The sequence below is a fragment of the Suricata suricatta genome, chromosome 3 (genome assembly GCF_006229205.1).
Source record: "Suricata suricatta isolate VVHF042 chromosome 3, meerkat_22Aug2017_6uvM2_HiC, whole genome shotgun sequence".
NCBI classification, from domain to species: domain Eukaryota; kingdom Metazoa; phylum Chordata; class Mammalia; order Carnivora; family Herpestidae; genus Suricata; species Suricata suricatta.
Genome location: NC_043702.1, coordinates 163,000,880 through 163,017,065, shown reverse-complemented (window position 1 = coordinate 163,017,065; position 16,186 = coordinate 163,000,880). Strand labels below are relative to the sequence as shown.

The window sequence follows — 16,186 nt, the reverse complement described above, 5'->3', positions numbered from 1 at the left end:
GATTTATAGGTTTCAGTGTGCTGAAATACACTTCACCTCTTTGGTTAAATTTATTCAAAAGTATTTTATTCTTTTTGATGCTATTGTAAATGGGCATCGTTTTCTTGGTTTCCTTGTTAGGATATTCATTGTTAGTATATAGAAAAGTAACTGATTTTTGAGTGTTGATTGTATCTTTCAACATTGCTGAATTTGTTTGTTCTAATAGGTGTTTTTTGTTTTTGTTTTGGAGGAGGTTTTTGTTGTTGTTGTTTTTGGTGAAAGCTTTAGAGTTCACCAAGATTATATACCTGGGTGGCTGAGTCAGTTAAGTGTTTGACTTCAGATCAGGTCATGATCTCAGGGTTCATGTATTCAAACCCTGCATCCTGGTCTCTGCTGTCAGCAGGGAGCTGGCCTCAGATACTCTGTCTCCCTCTCTTTCTGCCCTTCCTCTTGTCTCTCTTTTAAAAATAAACATTAAAAAATATTACATAATCTATGAAGAGAGATCATTTTACTTACTCCTTTCTAATTTGAATGGCTTTTATTTCCTTTTCTTGCTTAATTGCTCTGTAGAAGACTTCCTGTCTTATGTTGAATAGAAGGTGAGTAGGGACCTTTATCTTTTATTGATCTTAGAGGAAAGCATTTGTCTTTTTACCCTTGAGTGTGATGTTAGCTGTGGGATTTACAAATGTGGAACTTTATTTTGTTGAGATATTTACCTTCTATTCCTACTTTGTTGACTTTTTTTATCGTTAAAGGGTGTTGAATTTTGTAAAATGCTTTCTCTGCATCTATTGAGATGAATATGTGATTTTTATTTTTTGTTATATAATGTAGTGTATCACATTGATTAATTTTCATCCTGGCATCCCAGGGATAAATCCCACTTGGTCATAGCTTATGAGGCTTGTAATATGCCATTGAATTCAGTTTGCTAATATTTTGTTAAGAATTCATGTATCTATATTCATCAAGGATATCAGTTTATAGTTTTCTTATAATGTGTTTGTCTAGCTTTAGTATCAGGATAATGCTGGCCTCACAAAACGAGTTTGAAAACATTCCTATTTTTTGGAAGAGTTTGAGAGGGCTTGATGTTAATTCTAAATAAATGTTTTATAGAATTCTGCAGTAAAAGTTTGGTCCTGGACTTTTCTTTACTGGGCGGATTTTTATTAGTGATTCAATCTCTTTATTAATTATATGTTTGCTCAGATTTTTCTATTTCTTCACAATTCAGTCTCAATACATTTTATATGCCCAGAAATTTACCTTTTTGTTTTACACTTAATTGCTCACTAGTCTCTTAACAATCCTTTATCCCCCCTTTGCATCAGTAGTTGTAATGTCTCCTCTTTTATTTCTTTTTATTTTAATTTTTAAATGTTTATTTATTTTTGAGAGATAGAAAGACATAGAGCGTGAGCAAGAGAGGGGCAGAAAGAGAGAGAGACCACAGATTCTGAAGCAGGCTTTAGGCTCTGAGCTGTCAGCACAGAGCCTGACATGGGGCTCAAACTCACAAGCTATGAGATCATGACCTGAGCTGAAACTGAACGCTCAACTGATTGAGCCACTCAGGGCATCTCCTTTTTTATTTCTGATTTTATTTATTTGAATCTTCTCTTTTTTCTCTTAATCTATATGGGCTTGTCCATTTTGTTTACCTTTTCAAAAAACCGACTTTTAGTTTCATTGATTTTTTTCTGTTTTTATTTTTCATTTATTTATGCTCTCATCTTTATTATTTTCTTCCTTTTGATAATTTTTGGGATTCTTTGATTATTCTTTTCTTAGTTTCTTGAGGTGTAAAATTAGGTTGTTTATTTGAGATCTTTCTTCTTTTTCAAATGTGGGGCTTTGCCACTATAAATCTCTTGTTAGTAATACTTATGCTGAGCCCCATTTTTTGCCATATTGTACTTTTGTTTTTGTTTGTCTCATTTTTTAAAATTTCTCTTTTCATTTCTTCTTTCACTCATTATTGCTCAGGAGGTATTGTTTCATTTCCACGTATTTGTGAATTTTGCAGTTTCCCTTCTGCTTTGGTTCTAGTTTCATTCCATGTGGTCAAAAAAAAATCTACATGGTATTATTTCAGTCTTCTTACATTTGTTGACTTGTTTTGTGACCATAATACACCTTTGAAAATATTCTGAGTGCATTTGAGAAGAATGTGAATTCTGTTGCCAATGAGTGAAATATTCTATATGCATTTGTTGGGTCCATTTCTTCTATAGTGTTATTCCAGTCTTCTGCCTCCTTATTTATCTTCTGTCTAGTTGTTCTATTATTGAAAGGGTATTGAAATCTCCTACTGGTATTTTGTTGCTGTCTCTTTCCACCTTCAATTCTATCAATTTTTGCTTCATATATTTGAGTTCTTATATGTTTACAGTTGTTATATATTTTTAGTAAATTGTATATTATTATATAATAATGCCTTTCTATGTCCCCTATAAAAGTTTTTGAGTTTAAAGATTATTTTGTCTAAGTGTGGCCACTCCTGCACTCTTTGTTTACCATTTGCTTGGACTATCTTATTCCATCCTTCAGCCTACATGTATTTTCAAATCTAAAGTAGGTCTTATAGAGGTGCTTAAGTGGCTCAGTCAGTTAAGTGTCTGACTTCGGATCAGGTCATGATCTCACAGTTCGTGGGATCAAGCCTCATGTCAGGCTCTCTGCTTACAGCTCGTCTGGAGCCTGCTTCAGATTCTGTGTCTTCCTCTCTTTGTGCCACTTGCCCGTTTGCGCTCTCTCTTTCTCTCTCTCTCTGTCTTTCTCTTTCTTTCTCTCAAAAATAAGTAAACATTAAAAGTTTTTAATTAAAAAAAGCTATTTACCCACCACCATTATAGTATTAGTTTTCTATACTTGTTTCTTTATTTGCCTTTACTAGCAAGCTTTATACTTTCATATATTTTCATGGTGGTATCTAGGCTCCTTTCATTTCAACTTGAAGGACTCCCTTTACCATTTCTTGAAAGGCAGATCTAGTGGTGATTCCCTCAGCTATGTTTGTCTGGGAAAGTCTTTGTTTCTCCTTCAGTTTTGAATGGCAGTTTTTGTCCTAGCACTTTGAATATATCATCTTGCTTCCTTCTGTCCTGCATGGTTTCTGTTGAAAAGTCTGCTTATAGAGTTATGGAGGCTCCCTTTTGTATGACAAGCTGCTTTATTTCTTGCTCATTTCAAAATTCTTTGTTTGTTGTAAATTAGAAATTTAATTATAATGTGTTTCAGTGTATTCTTCTTTGGATTCATCCTCTATGAAATCCATTAGCTTTATTGAATCTAGATGCTCATTTTCTTCTCCAGATATAGGAAGTTCTTTGGGCCATTATTTCTGCAAATAAGTTTTCTTCCCCTTTCTTTCTCTGTATTCTCCTTCTAGGATTCACATAATTAGTATACTGTTCTGGCTGGTGGTATCCTATAATTCCTTTAGACTGTCTTAACTTTTATTCACTCTTTTATCTTTTTACCCCTCATTTAAGATGATCTGTTTTTGAGTTCACTGATTCTTTCTTCTGTTTGAGCAAGTCTGTTGTTGAGCTCCCCTACCAATTTTTTTCCATTCAATTATTGTATTATCACTTCTAAAATTTCCTTGATTTTTAAAAATATTTTCTCTTCGTTAACATTGCAGTTTTGTTCATGCCTTATTTTGCTGAGCTTATTGAGCATCTTTATGACAGTTATTTTTAATTCTTTGCCATATGATTCCTATATCTCTGATTCTTTAGAGTCAGTTTCTAGAGATATATTAATTCCTTTGTTTGGGCCTTGTTTTACTGTTCCTTTGTATGCTTTATTACTTTGTATTAGGATCAACCACTTCTTCCAATCTGTACAGACTATCTCAGTACAGGGAAAGATCTTTACCAATCAACCCCACTGTGGATTCTGAGGCCTTCTGAAAGCTTTTCTGTGGGTATGTCCTCTCCAGTGTAAATTCCCGGTGAAAGAGGTTTTACAAGCTTCTTTGTCATGAAGCTTAGAAATCCTTACTCTCTCTATTACTGTTTGTAGTCCTGCAGATTCTCTGGAACTGCTGTATGTTGCCTGGCTGTTTTTTGTTTTCTGCAGTCCTCAGTTATCTGGAGTCCATTGGGTCCTAACAACAATCTGAGTTTGAAAAATAGAAACCAATCCCTCAGGCAGCACCCCTAAAAGCCAGAATACGGGACAGACACTTCACTGTTCCCTCTTTCGCCCTGAGAGTAAAGCAGCTGAGTTGTATAGCTGAGTTGTATTTTCCTGTCGCTGTACCATGTGGCCTTTGGAGCAGCAGTGAGCCATCTAGTGGCCCCCAGGCATCTATACCAGTTTAGTTCTCGGAGACCAGTGAGCACAAACCTGTTCCTTGGGTAGCCCTCCCACCCCGAGCTGGAATATTGGATGGATGCTTCAATTCTTTTCCTCTCCAGGGAAAATCCAGGAGCTGGGAGTTTTTTCCCACTCATTCCACACTGAGCCTTGGATAAGGACTATGGCAAGGAAGTATGTGCTAGTGCAAACTGTCACTTTTTTTCCTCAGTGGCCCCCAACTGGACCCCCTTTTCTGTCGGTACTTAGATTCAGGCAAAGCAAATACTAGTACCTCAGGTAGCCTCTGAAAAAGTCTATCCAGTAAATGCATGTTTCAGTCTTCTCTTTCTCTCCCCAGGAAGAAGCAAGGACTTGGGAGTTTCCCCTCAATCACCAAGCTGTGCTGATGTGAGGGGTTCTGGTGAGTGAGTGACCCACATTTTTCTAGCAGTTTTGATGTGGCTGGTTCATGCCTCTCTGGAACACAGGAGACTCTTAACTAGCTTTTGGATTTCTCATCGAGGGAATTGTTCTATGTATGGATATTGAATTGGTATCTCCATGGTGGGGGAATAGTCTGGTGCTTCCTAGTCTGTTCTCTTGCTGATGCTACTGGTTTCAAAAATTTTTAAATTACTTAAAAACTCATTTTATGTCTTGGATTATGGACTGTGTTATTTGCTCTATGAAATGAATAGCATTGCAATTACACTGTCTTTGGATGCCATGTTCTATAAATATCAATGAGATCAAGTTGTTTAATAGTGATGATCCAGTTTTCTGTATGATTTGTCAATTTGCTGTCTATTTTTTCTACCAATTACAAGACAATAGTATTGAAGTTTGCAATTATAATTGTGGAGTTGTCTACTTTTAGTTTTTTCTTCATTTATTCTAAAGTTATATTATATATTAGCATGCACTTACTGAATTAGGTCATTTTTCATTTTGAAATGAAATTTTTTTTGCTAGTCAACATGTCCAGATAAATTATATTTAATGTGATTCTTGTTGTGGTGGGGCTTAAATCTGCTATCCTGTTCTGTTTTATATTTATTATGTCAGATATCTGTTTCTTTCTTCTTCTTTCCAAGTCTTTTAGAATTGAGTTTCTTTTATCATTAAGTTTTATCTTCACAATTGGCTTATTAGCTACAACTTTTTGCTTGTTTTTCAGTGGTTGCTATAGGATTTACAATATAAATCTTTAAATTTTTATAGTCTATATTCAAACAGTATTATACAACTTCATATATATAGCATAAGAAATTTCCAACAGTTTACTTCTATTTTCCTTCCCCTTTCTAGTGTGCTAGTGTGATTTTTTTAATCATATATTCTATTTCTGTATATTTTAAAACCTACAATACTTTTTACTACTTTTGCATTAAAGAGTTACTAGTATTTTAAAGAGATTAAACCATGAGAAAATGGCTTTTGTATTTACTCATATATTTTATCATTTCTGGCCCTCTTCTTTTCTTTGTGTAGATTCAAAGTTACCATCTGTTATAATCTCCTTTCACCTGAAGAAATTCATTGGCATTTCTTATAGTGCAGATCTGCAGGTGGTGAATCCTTAGCATTTTGATTCCTAAAAAATTATTCATTTTACCTTTGATTTAGAAAAGTGTTTGCTGGGTATAGAATTCTAGGTTGGCATTTTTCTTCCTAATACTTCTTTTATGGATTGCATTATTTATTTTTTTATTCTGTACATAATGTGTCTTATTTCTCTGGTTCCTTTTATATTTAGCATCTATTACTACTTTTCAGCAATTTGATCTTGATGTTCTCTGGTGTGTTTGTATGTGTGTGTGCGCACATGTGCATGCACATGTGTGTGTATGTGAGTGTATTTTATTTTTTCATTATGCTTGTTATTCACTTAGCTTCTTAGATATGTGGGTTAATTGGGAAAAATATTAGCCATTATTGTTAGGTGCTAACAGTCTTTTGTTTGTTATTGTTGTCATTTTCTAAATATTTCCCATTGTGTTTTGATTTTGTCCTTTATGTAAGAGTTCTTTAGGAGAAAACTAAGTTTCAAATAACTTGAATTTCACTATTGTCCTATTATAGTTTTGATTTAGCGATCTTCAAGCAAAGTTATATCTTAGCCCTTGCAAATAATGTTTGTTTTGTTTTGTATTTTTTTGAGAGACAGAGAGAGACAGCGCGAGCAGGGGAGGTCAGAGAGAGAGGGAGACACAGAATCTGAAGCAGGTGCCAGGCTCTGAGCTAGCTGTCAGCACAGAGCCTGATGCGGGGCTCAAACCCAGGAACCATGAGATCATGACCTGAGCCGAAGCCGGACGGTCAACCAACAACCACCCAGGCGCCCCAGCCCTTGCAAATAAAATCAGAATATAGTTGCTATAGACACACACACACACACACACACACACACACACATCCCCCCAAATTAAAAAAAGCGTTCTTAGATAAATCATTGATAGTGAATTAGGATGCCTGTCCCTGTGCCTCTTGGCCTTTTGCAGTAGAATCGCTAGTACTGGGTGTATTTAAGGAGAATAAGAAAGTCTGAATATTTTCCCATAATCTTTCTCTACCCCATCTTGTTCTTTCTCTCTCTTCCATTTCTCCATCTCCTTTTTCCTTCCTATAACCTTATTATTCTTTTCTACTGTTCTCTTTGGCTTAAGTTACTGTTCCTTTAAAAATAAAAATTCAGATGGGAGAAATACTTTTAAAACACCTATCACTCATTCTTATTTATGAGCGTCTGGGTAAAGTATATGCATTGAAAAGCTGAAATGTGGAACTAGTGGTGACTGGAGAATTTGTTGGTAGCAAATGAGGAGAAAAATTACATCTATATTTGCCTAGCATTATGCCTCTTGATCCAAGTTCAAAACTGGTGTACTTTAGCAAATAACAGCACTTGACACAGTCTGTGTTTAATAAATGTCTGTTGAATGAAAAAATACATCTCTTAACTCTAGGATTTTTCTTCCATTTCTGGCTTATTCAGCCATTCCATTCATTCTGTTTCATTTCCTAAAGATTTTTATTGGTTCAGGTCCTACCTTTGGAATATTCCTTTGATTGCCATTCTGAAGCTTTTCAAGATAGCATGTGCCTAAGTTCCATGATTCTCTAATATTTTAAAATTTTTTAAATGTTTTATTTATTTTTGAGAGAGAGAGAGAGCAAGAGCGAGTGATAGCATGAGCAGGGGAGAGTCAGAGAGGGAGACACAGAATCTGAAGTAAGGCTCCAGGCTCTGAGCTAGCTGTCAGCACAGAGCCTGCCACGGGGCTCAGACCCACAAACCATGAGATCATGACCTGAGCTGAAGCCGGATGCTCAACCGACTAAGCCACCCAGGCACCCCACTAATATTTTTACACTGTTCGTTCAATTAATTCTATACAGCCTAGATGTCTAATTTGTCTCCTAATTTGTTTTTCATTATTAAAGAGATGCATAGAAGGAAAAGTGCATGCTGTGAAGATGAACTTGTTTTTGTTTTGTTGTCGTTATTCTTTTGTTTGCTCCTCAGGAGCATCTATTAAGGATCTGCTCTCATGTGATTGTGGATGAGGACCATATCCAAGAGGGCAAAACAGAGTTAGACTGATCGTCTAGGAGTTCATAGTCTGATGGCTCATCAGATATTTGGAACAGAAACTTCTTTCTATATCTTTCTCCTCAGTCGTTTGGATAGAAACAAAACAAAGAAACATTTCCCATAGTTAGAAGAAAACATAATCCAAGGCACCTTGTGGAAAGACCTCATGACATTTTTCAAATCAGATGGTTTTCGCTGTCTTGTTTTTCTTATAAAAATATAATAATGTCACTGAGAGGCTGCTGGGTGGGATTCATACTTACCTGAATTGTCCTATTAATATATTCCCCTCAAGGGGTAGAGCAGGAGAATCTTTCTGCAGGTAGGTACTTAATCCTGTCTTAGTTGGGATTTCCCAGAGAAACAGAACCAGGAGTGTGTGGTGTGTGTGTGTGTGTGTGTGTGTGTGTGTGTGTGTGTGTGTGCGCGCGTCTGTGCGTGTGTGTGTGTGTGTGTGGTGTCAATTTATTATAAGGAATTGTCTTGCACGGTTATGAAGACTGGCAAGTCCGGAATCCGTAGGTTGAGTGGAAGGCTGTGGACCCAGGATACCTGAAGCCGCAGGTGCAATCTGAGGGAAGGTGCTATCTTGCTCGGGGAAGGACAGTCTTTACGTTCTAGTCAGGCCTTCAGCAGACTGGATAAGGTGCACACACATTATGGAGGGCAATCTGCTTTAAGCAAAGCCCACCAATTTCAGTGTTAATTTCATCCAAAAACACCCGCACAGAAATGTGCAGCATAACATTTGAGCAAATATCTGGGTATTCCATGACCCAGCTGTTTTGATACATGAAATTAACCATCACAGTGCTCAGGGCAGCTCCAGGATAATCTTCCCCAGATCCACATATAGATGACAAATCAAATGTGAAATGAATGACTGATTTTGCAAAGGGTGTCCTAGTAGTATAGGCTATCCTTCTGGGGGATTACCAAGAATAAGAAATTCGTAAACAGAGAAAACGTATGAGTAAAGTACGCCTCATGAAAAAGTCACAGTGCTTAGAATATCCCCAAAGTGCTATAATTTCCTGTAACTTACATCCTCAGAGGTAAAATAAAAAGAAGCTATGTCAGCAGGAAAACTAGATAATTTATACTAGCAACAAAAATTCCTTTATCCTAAGTTTTGTGGTAGCTCACCATACTGATATCTCTTGTCTGGGTCACAGCTGAACCTGGCTCTTCAATTCTTTTTACAAAGTATTTAAAAGTCTTATAGACCAAATAGTTTTAATATTCTGGGTGAAAACAGTTATTATAAAGACAAAATTACTTGCATGATCATTCAATTCCTCCACTTCGTTTTGCTAATATGTTTTTTAGTATTTCACCAAAACAAGTTCAACTAAAAACAAAGAGGCAAACAAACAATTCTTTTCACATATTTTTAAAAGATAAATTTTGTTCAGGTAGAAAAAGCCTGTAAAAAGTCTCTAGTGATGTATTTTCCTACTTCAACTAAGCAGAATGAACTTAGATCATCAAACTACAGTGTAGTGTTTTTATCATTTAAACTGCCATACTCTTTTAAAGTATGTTTTGTGCTTTCTTTGTATTTCTGTTTACAAAATTCACAATTTGACATGAATAATGATGACTGTACCCTGGGCCTTTCACGAAATACCAAAAGCCAGGGCTCTTGGCTGCCTGGATCCTTTTTAGTATATACATAACTTTGCAAATATGGCTTTTAAAGTTTTTCATTTACTAGTGTCATAAAAACAAACAAACAAACAAACAACCTGGCACCAGGGTCTCTTTCTCAAAAATTTGCTTTTGAACACTAAAAACACCTTATCCAATGAGTCTTTCAAGATAATTCCTTTTATATTTGTCCCTCCCCTTAAAGAGTTCCTGTACTTTAGATTATAGGACCATTATAGTCCCTAAGGCAAATCTCTGATCTATCAATGTCTGCCCTTAAAAACCTCAGGACATACAAATCAACCTTCCTGTCATCATTATAGCATTAGTCCTTGCCTTCTCATTTTCCAGCCCATAGTTTTGTTTTGTTTTTAAATATGTGCTCAGCCTCTTGGGTAAGGCAGGGGAAATCTTTGGCCTTTTTGAGATAACTTTGTATTTTGTATTTTATCATGACTTTTTAGAACTCTAAAGAGCAAGACACCCTTACAGAACTTTTCAAATGACGTTAACAATTAAGCTTCATCACAGTACATCCGTCTTTTCACTAAACATAAATCCACTAGTAACTCAAATAAACCTATGACAGAATAGGATGATGTCTTGCCTAATGATTACACAAGGAAGAAGTACAGAGATAAATGTCAACCAGCGAGGCAGCCCCAAGGGGGAAGAAAGGGTTCCTGAGGGATGCAGGAACCATCTTTTAGCATCACCATTTCAGCTAATATCCCAAATAGATGTTTTGTTCTGTATTCTCCAGTGAAGGAATCAGCAGAAACTCACTAGCTGTATATACGTTTAGGTGTTTAGCTCCAGAAAACAGCCCAGAGAGTTAAGGCCATAGTAAATATGTTCCTTAGATTTGAAATAAAGAATTCCAAGTTGGAAATAAAATAAAAATACTATGGATTAGAATTGGTCACTGTGCCAGCTGAGGAAATTAAGAGAGGGGGGTTTTGAAATGTTCTTTAATTGAGATAGCAGACTTCCCTAGATATTATTAAGGGATTGGAATAATGTGTTGTTTGTTGTGTTTCTAATTCCTTTACTATGCATCGTTTTGACCACTATGGTGATGAGGATTATGCTCGGCAATATTATGGTAACAAACTATATATTCTCAGTGGTTTAATATACAAAGGATTATGTCTCATTCATGAAAAGTGTGATGCGTGTTGCGATGCTGTCCTTCATCTGAAAACTACACCATCAGGAGCACGTGGCCTCGTAGTGCGCTATGGCTGAGGAAGAGAGAGCTGGAGCCTTTGTGGGCCGAGTATCTATCACTTTCTCCTATGCATCGGCCAAATATTAGCTGTACGCTCCCAGTTAACTGCAAAGGAGGCTGGCAAATGTAAGGACTATGTTTTTGGTCTATTGTATGGACAATTTGGTAAGGGCTAAATGTCTCGGTATAACGTAGTCTGGAATTAGGTAGTAAGATAATGTGCATTGTTTATCTCGGTGTAAGGAAAGCTAATTCATTAATATTAATTGATGTTTGCTTTTTACTCATGTTTGTTCTTCAACTAGTTACTTATGGCACAAGGTAATCACAACATTAGCTATGACTTATTGAGGACTTACTAAATTCCAGGTACCATTCTAAGCACTACGTCTTTCGATCTTACTTAACCCTTATCCATACACTTACGGTAGGTGTTACTATTATTACCTCTGTTGTAGAGGTGGGGAAATTGTAGCAAGAAATGTTAAATGACTTGTCTAAAGTTACATGTTGAAAAACTAGGAGAGCCAGCTTTGGGCCCAGAAAGGCTTGCCCAGATGGAGGGTTAAGTGTTTTGCATTTTGTGTTTTAAGGTGAAGGGTGATCTGAAGTCAGCAAAAAGGCAAATCAGCCCTGGTCCGTGGGTAAACTCTTACTTAGAGCTTCTTTTCCCACAATCAAAAGCCTCTCCTGCAAAGAGTAACAAATCAGTGGAAAGGTTAGTTTGGGTGGTAACTAGATAAGGAATGGAGAATTGAAAAGATGTTTCCACCATTAACTGCCGTCTCCTCAAGTCAGAGTGGGAATTTAATGAGGAACACAGACATGTTTTTTCTTAGAATAAACTATTTCTTCCCAAACTTTATTCCTCTATGCTTTGTACCTTAAATTCCTGCTGATGTCTTAAGAGAATAGGTAATTTAGCATTGAAAACTGTATTTTGGCACCTTCTTGAAGTTATTCTTCAATAGAACAGACTGAAAAATAAAATTAAAAACCTCTCCCCTTTGTCTTCTGCATTTCACTGCTTCTTAACTTTTCTCTTTTTTTCCTTTTGTTTTTCTTTCCTCTCTCTTCCTTCCTTCCTTTCTTCTCTCTCTCTCTCTCTCTCTCTCTCTCTCTCTCTCTCTCTCTCTCTCTCTCTCTGTCTTCACTTCTGCAAACACCCTCTGTTTTCTAGCTACTTGCCAGATTTTCATCTGTTTTAATAGCCCAGTCTTGGTTACACACTGTTTTTAACTTTTTAAGTCAAACATTTTGTGTTTTTTTAACCAGCAAATTTCACATAGCGAGTTTCTATGGTTATGCTCCTTTCTTCAAAGGAAATAGAAAGTGGAATTAAGGGTACTATTATCTGTTAAGAATTCTTGCTTTTACAAGCAGTGGAATTTTGTCATCATATTTCTTTGACTTTAAAGGCTTTCTAAAACATTGTATTTTCTCTCAACATAGGAAAGCCTGCCCAGTAGAATAATAGTGATGCAGCTTTTCTATGAAAATGAGAATTTCTGCTTTCCTTTGGACCATTCTAGTGTATGCTTTGATTTCAGGCACGTTTTACTTGCAATGCTTTGTCCAATCTATAATGTTTACATTTATTCCTTAGTATCTTACTACATCATGTTTAAATGTAAACAATTGAGATTTGTTTCCCTCCGTTGGAATTCCTAAATAACAGTTCTACATATTAGAACTTTAAAGATGTGTCATGGCAGCTGCAAATAACTTTTAAAAAGAAACTTTGTGCAGCAAATGATCATATTTCATCTACACTCTGGCAAATGGTGCTTACTTTTTGGCCTCGATTCAGCCTTCATTTTGCAAACCTAACTTCCTGCAGCATGAGAATATACATTTTCCTGGGCCAAATATTCCAAAGTGGACACCAATTTGAGACTCTTAGCATTTTCTAGTTTTCCAGCTTTTGGATATATGAGCATTGAAAACGCCAGATTTCTGCTATTCATGCCAAACATGTAGGCTTTGGAGGCTGAAAAGTCAAGAGTCTCAGTTTTAGCCTAGAACACCAGAAGCAAGCGATCCTTTTAAACCATTACTCCCTGGCCGTGGGTCAGCCCACGGCCACCTTTCCAAGTGGTCTCTCTGACATCTGCTCAACACCCCTAGAATAGCCAGGTGCTTCTGGCTCTGGAAAGGAAATTGGATAAAACTAAGGGGGCGATGGAAAGGCTAATGAACAAGGGCAGTACAGATATTCGATAAAAGAGAAGCTAACTTTTTTATTTTTAATTTTTTTCTGATTATTGTTTTTCAGCTAATGTGTGATTTCCTTTCTCTACTTCTCCGCTCTCCAAAGATGGAGAAGTCACCCCTATATTCTGCCATGCTTCTTATTCTAAGTGCTTTAAAAATATGTAACAGTGCAATGGCACAGGGGTTGACAGGTTTTGGGGGACAAGGTCATCCAAAAAGGTGTCAGTGATACTTGGACTGAGACCTGGATGACTAAAACGAAAAGTTATGGGGGAGAAACATTCTTAGCAGTGGGATTGGCTCATTCAAAGTCGTAACGGAGGACTTAGTTTGGTGTGTTTATGGAGCAGAACGAAGGCCAGTGTGGCAGAGATTATTTGGCTCACACAGGAGGCAGTTCCTTTCTCTGGTGCCTCTTCCCAGTACTGGGGTTTGGAAATTAGATAAGAGCTTTCCCAATATCTCTTATTGCCAGAGTTCCTCATTAATCTACTTGGAAGCAATGAGACTTACAGAGAAGTCTGTTTCTGGGTAATGAGACCTAAAAGGAAATTGGGGGAAAGCTTCACTTTCCTAATAAAAAGACAGACACAGCTTCTCTCCTTCCCCCTTCTTCCTGACTAGAATGCAGATCTGAGGACTAGTGTGACAGCAAAGACACTGTACCTATGAGGCAAGGAGTGTACTCTTCCCCCCAATCTCATGTGTGTGCATGTGCATGCATGCACTGTCTAAATAAATAAATAAATAAGACTATGGCTAAATTTTTTGCCTGAGAAGTCTTGAACACAGTGGTGTCATACACTAAGATAGAGGAAAAGGGAAGAGGAACAAGATTTTTTTGGGGGAGGGTAGGTGGCAAGGAGAGTAGAGAGTTAAGTTTGACATATGAACTTTGAGATATTTAGTAGACGTGAGTAGACATAAGTGGAGGGGTTGGTTATAGATAGTTATATGTACTTGAAACTTTGTAATTCCTTTATTTGTAACAGAAAATCAGAGAAAATTGTTTCCAAATATTTTTATGACGATCATCCTTTTCAATAAACTCCTTAATAATACTCAGCAAGGAAATGTGGTTTAAATTTTCCTAGGCCTTTCCTAACCTTTCTGAAATCCCTTTTTTCCCTACCAAGTTTTTGGCAGTTGAGTATGTAGCTAATGCACTGATCAGTCTTTCTCTCACAGACTGTATAGCCCAGAGGCTAGTACACAGCAGTTTCTCAGTGTTAAACGGAAAAGCAAATTAGATGTGGACATCTAAAGGGAAAAGGATGAACTTAAAAGGATTCCTAGGCTTCTGCCTTTGATCACTAAGTAAGTATTTGTAACACTGTTAAGAGAAATGCAGGAGGCAATATATGTTTCAGAGGGAAAATCACATTAGGCTTGGGGATATACGGGGACATTCAGGTGGAGACGCCCAGCTGGAAGTTAGAGATACGGCACTCCTAATAGAGATGCAGATTTGGGAGTGATGAACCTGTTTTTCGATAACTCAGTCCATGGGAAAAGACAATGTGCAGAGTGAGGAGAAAAGTAAGACAAATGACACTCCAGGTACGTACCACTCTCCAAGCTCTTTCAGCGGCTGTTTCCTCAGCCTGGAACGGTCTTTCTCCAGTTTAACTACTGATCACACTCTCATCCCCTTCAGGCACTTGTGCAAATGTCATCTTTCCTTTGAGGTCTTCCTTCTATTTATACCTTGCCCATACCCAGCTTTCCTCTATCCTGCTGCTTTATTTTTTTCTGCATAATGCTTAGAACCATCAAATATCTTATATATTTTGATATATAATTTTTTTTGCTTATCTGTTAGCCTCCATTAGAAGTTAATGTTGCATGAGAGCAGGATTTTGTTTCTTCCTGCTTTGTTTATTGCTATAAACTCAGTGCATATAACAGTGTTAGTCATACAGACAGGGTTCAATGTACATTTACTGTGTTAATGAAGAGCCTAGAAAACACCAAACAAGGAAGGGGTATTCAGATTAGGCAAAGGTCAAAGCAGAAACTGAAAAAGTGTGATGAGAAAAAAAAAGGTGGAGCATCAAGAAGAACTAATGTCATAGAGGATTAAGGAGGAAAGTATTTCAAGACGAAAACAGTGGTCGAAGCTATCAAGAACATCTTGGAGATACAGCAGTCTCTCTTTAGCCACAGAAGATATGTTCCAATACCCCCAGTGGGTACCTGAAACCTCACACAGTACTGAATCCTAGGTATGCTATGTTTTTCCCCTATACATACCTAACTATGATAAAGGTTAATGTATAAATCAGACACAGTAAGAGATTAACAAGGATTTAAAATAGAACAATTAGAACAATAGTTATAATAAAAAGTATGTGAATGTATTCTCTCTCTTTTTCTCAAAATATCTTATGGTACTGTACTTACCCTTCTATTGTGATGATGTGAGATGATAAAATGCCTGTGGGATGAGATGAATTGAGGTGAATGACAAAGGCATTGTGACATAGGGTTAGACTACTATTGACCTTTTAATGTTAAGTTAGAAGAAGGAACCTCTGCTTCCGGACTATGGTTGATCATAGGTAACTGGCCATAGAAAGTAAAGACAAGGATTGGGCTGAGGGGTGAGGTGAGGGATGGGGGTGGGGAGAGGTTCTGCTGGACTAAGAAAGATAAGAACTGAAATTTCAGCTGGATAAAAGCAATAACATTTTCATTTGAATGGGAAAAAAGTCCTCAGCCATCATGCATGCAGACTTCTCATGCGTGTAAAACTTTCTTTGGAAACCTAGTTCTCACAATGAAGCAGGAAGTAAGGGAAAGCTACAAGAGCATCTGTTCTCATGAGATTTTCAGACTTGAATCACAAACTAAAGGAAGTTTGGATAGTTCGGATAAAGTTCAGATACTTATCTGAACTTTGGGGGTGGTTATTTAAGCCAAACCAAATACAATATACTACGATTCATCTCCTAAAGACTAAAATCTTATTTGAGGACATTGGCCATAATGGCATTCACACCAAACATTTAGTTACTACCCTTTCATATCTACTCTACATAATAAAGTTAAAATGGAGAATATACGCAAGTTTTCTGTTATCATATTTGTTAGAGGTGGCCCTAATTAAACTATGTTGATCTATGTTTGTCTGGTGTTCAATAAACCAACATATTTATGTGAAATATGTGAAATTTGAAAATAAAGTCGAAGGC

General features: G+C 36.8%; 1 long non-coding RNA gene across 2 annotated transcripts in view; it reads left to right on the top strand.

Annotated features, from left to right (window-relative positions):
- LOC115286820 overlaps positions 1 to 16,186 on the top strand; it is a 158,929-nt gene that overhangs the window by 86,840 nt on the left and 55,903 nt on the right. For both annotated transcript variants that reach the window (XR_003906291.1, XR_003906292.1), the window contains exon 3: positions 4,661 to 4,723. This is a non-coding gene — a long non-coding RNA (uncharacterized LOC115286820). The remainder of the gene's footprint in view (positions 1 to 4,660; positions 4,724 to 16,186) is intronic.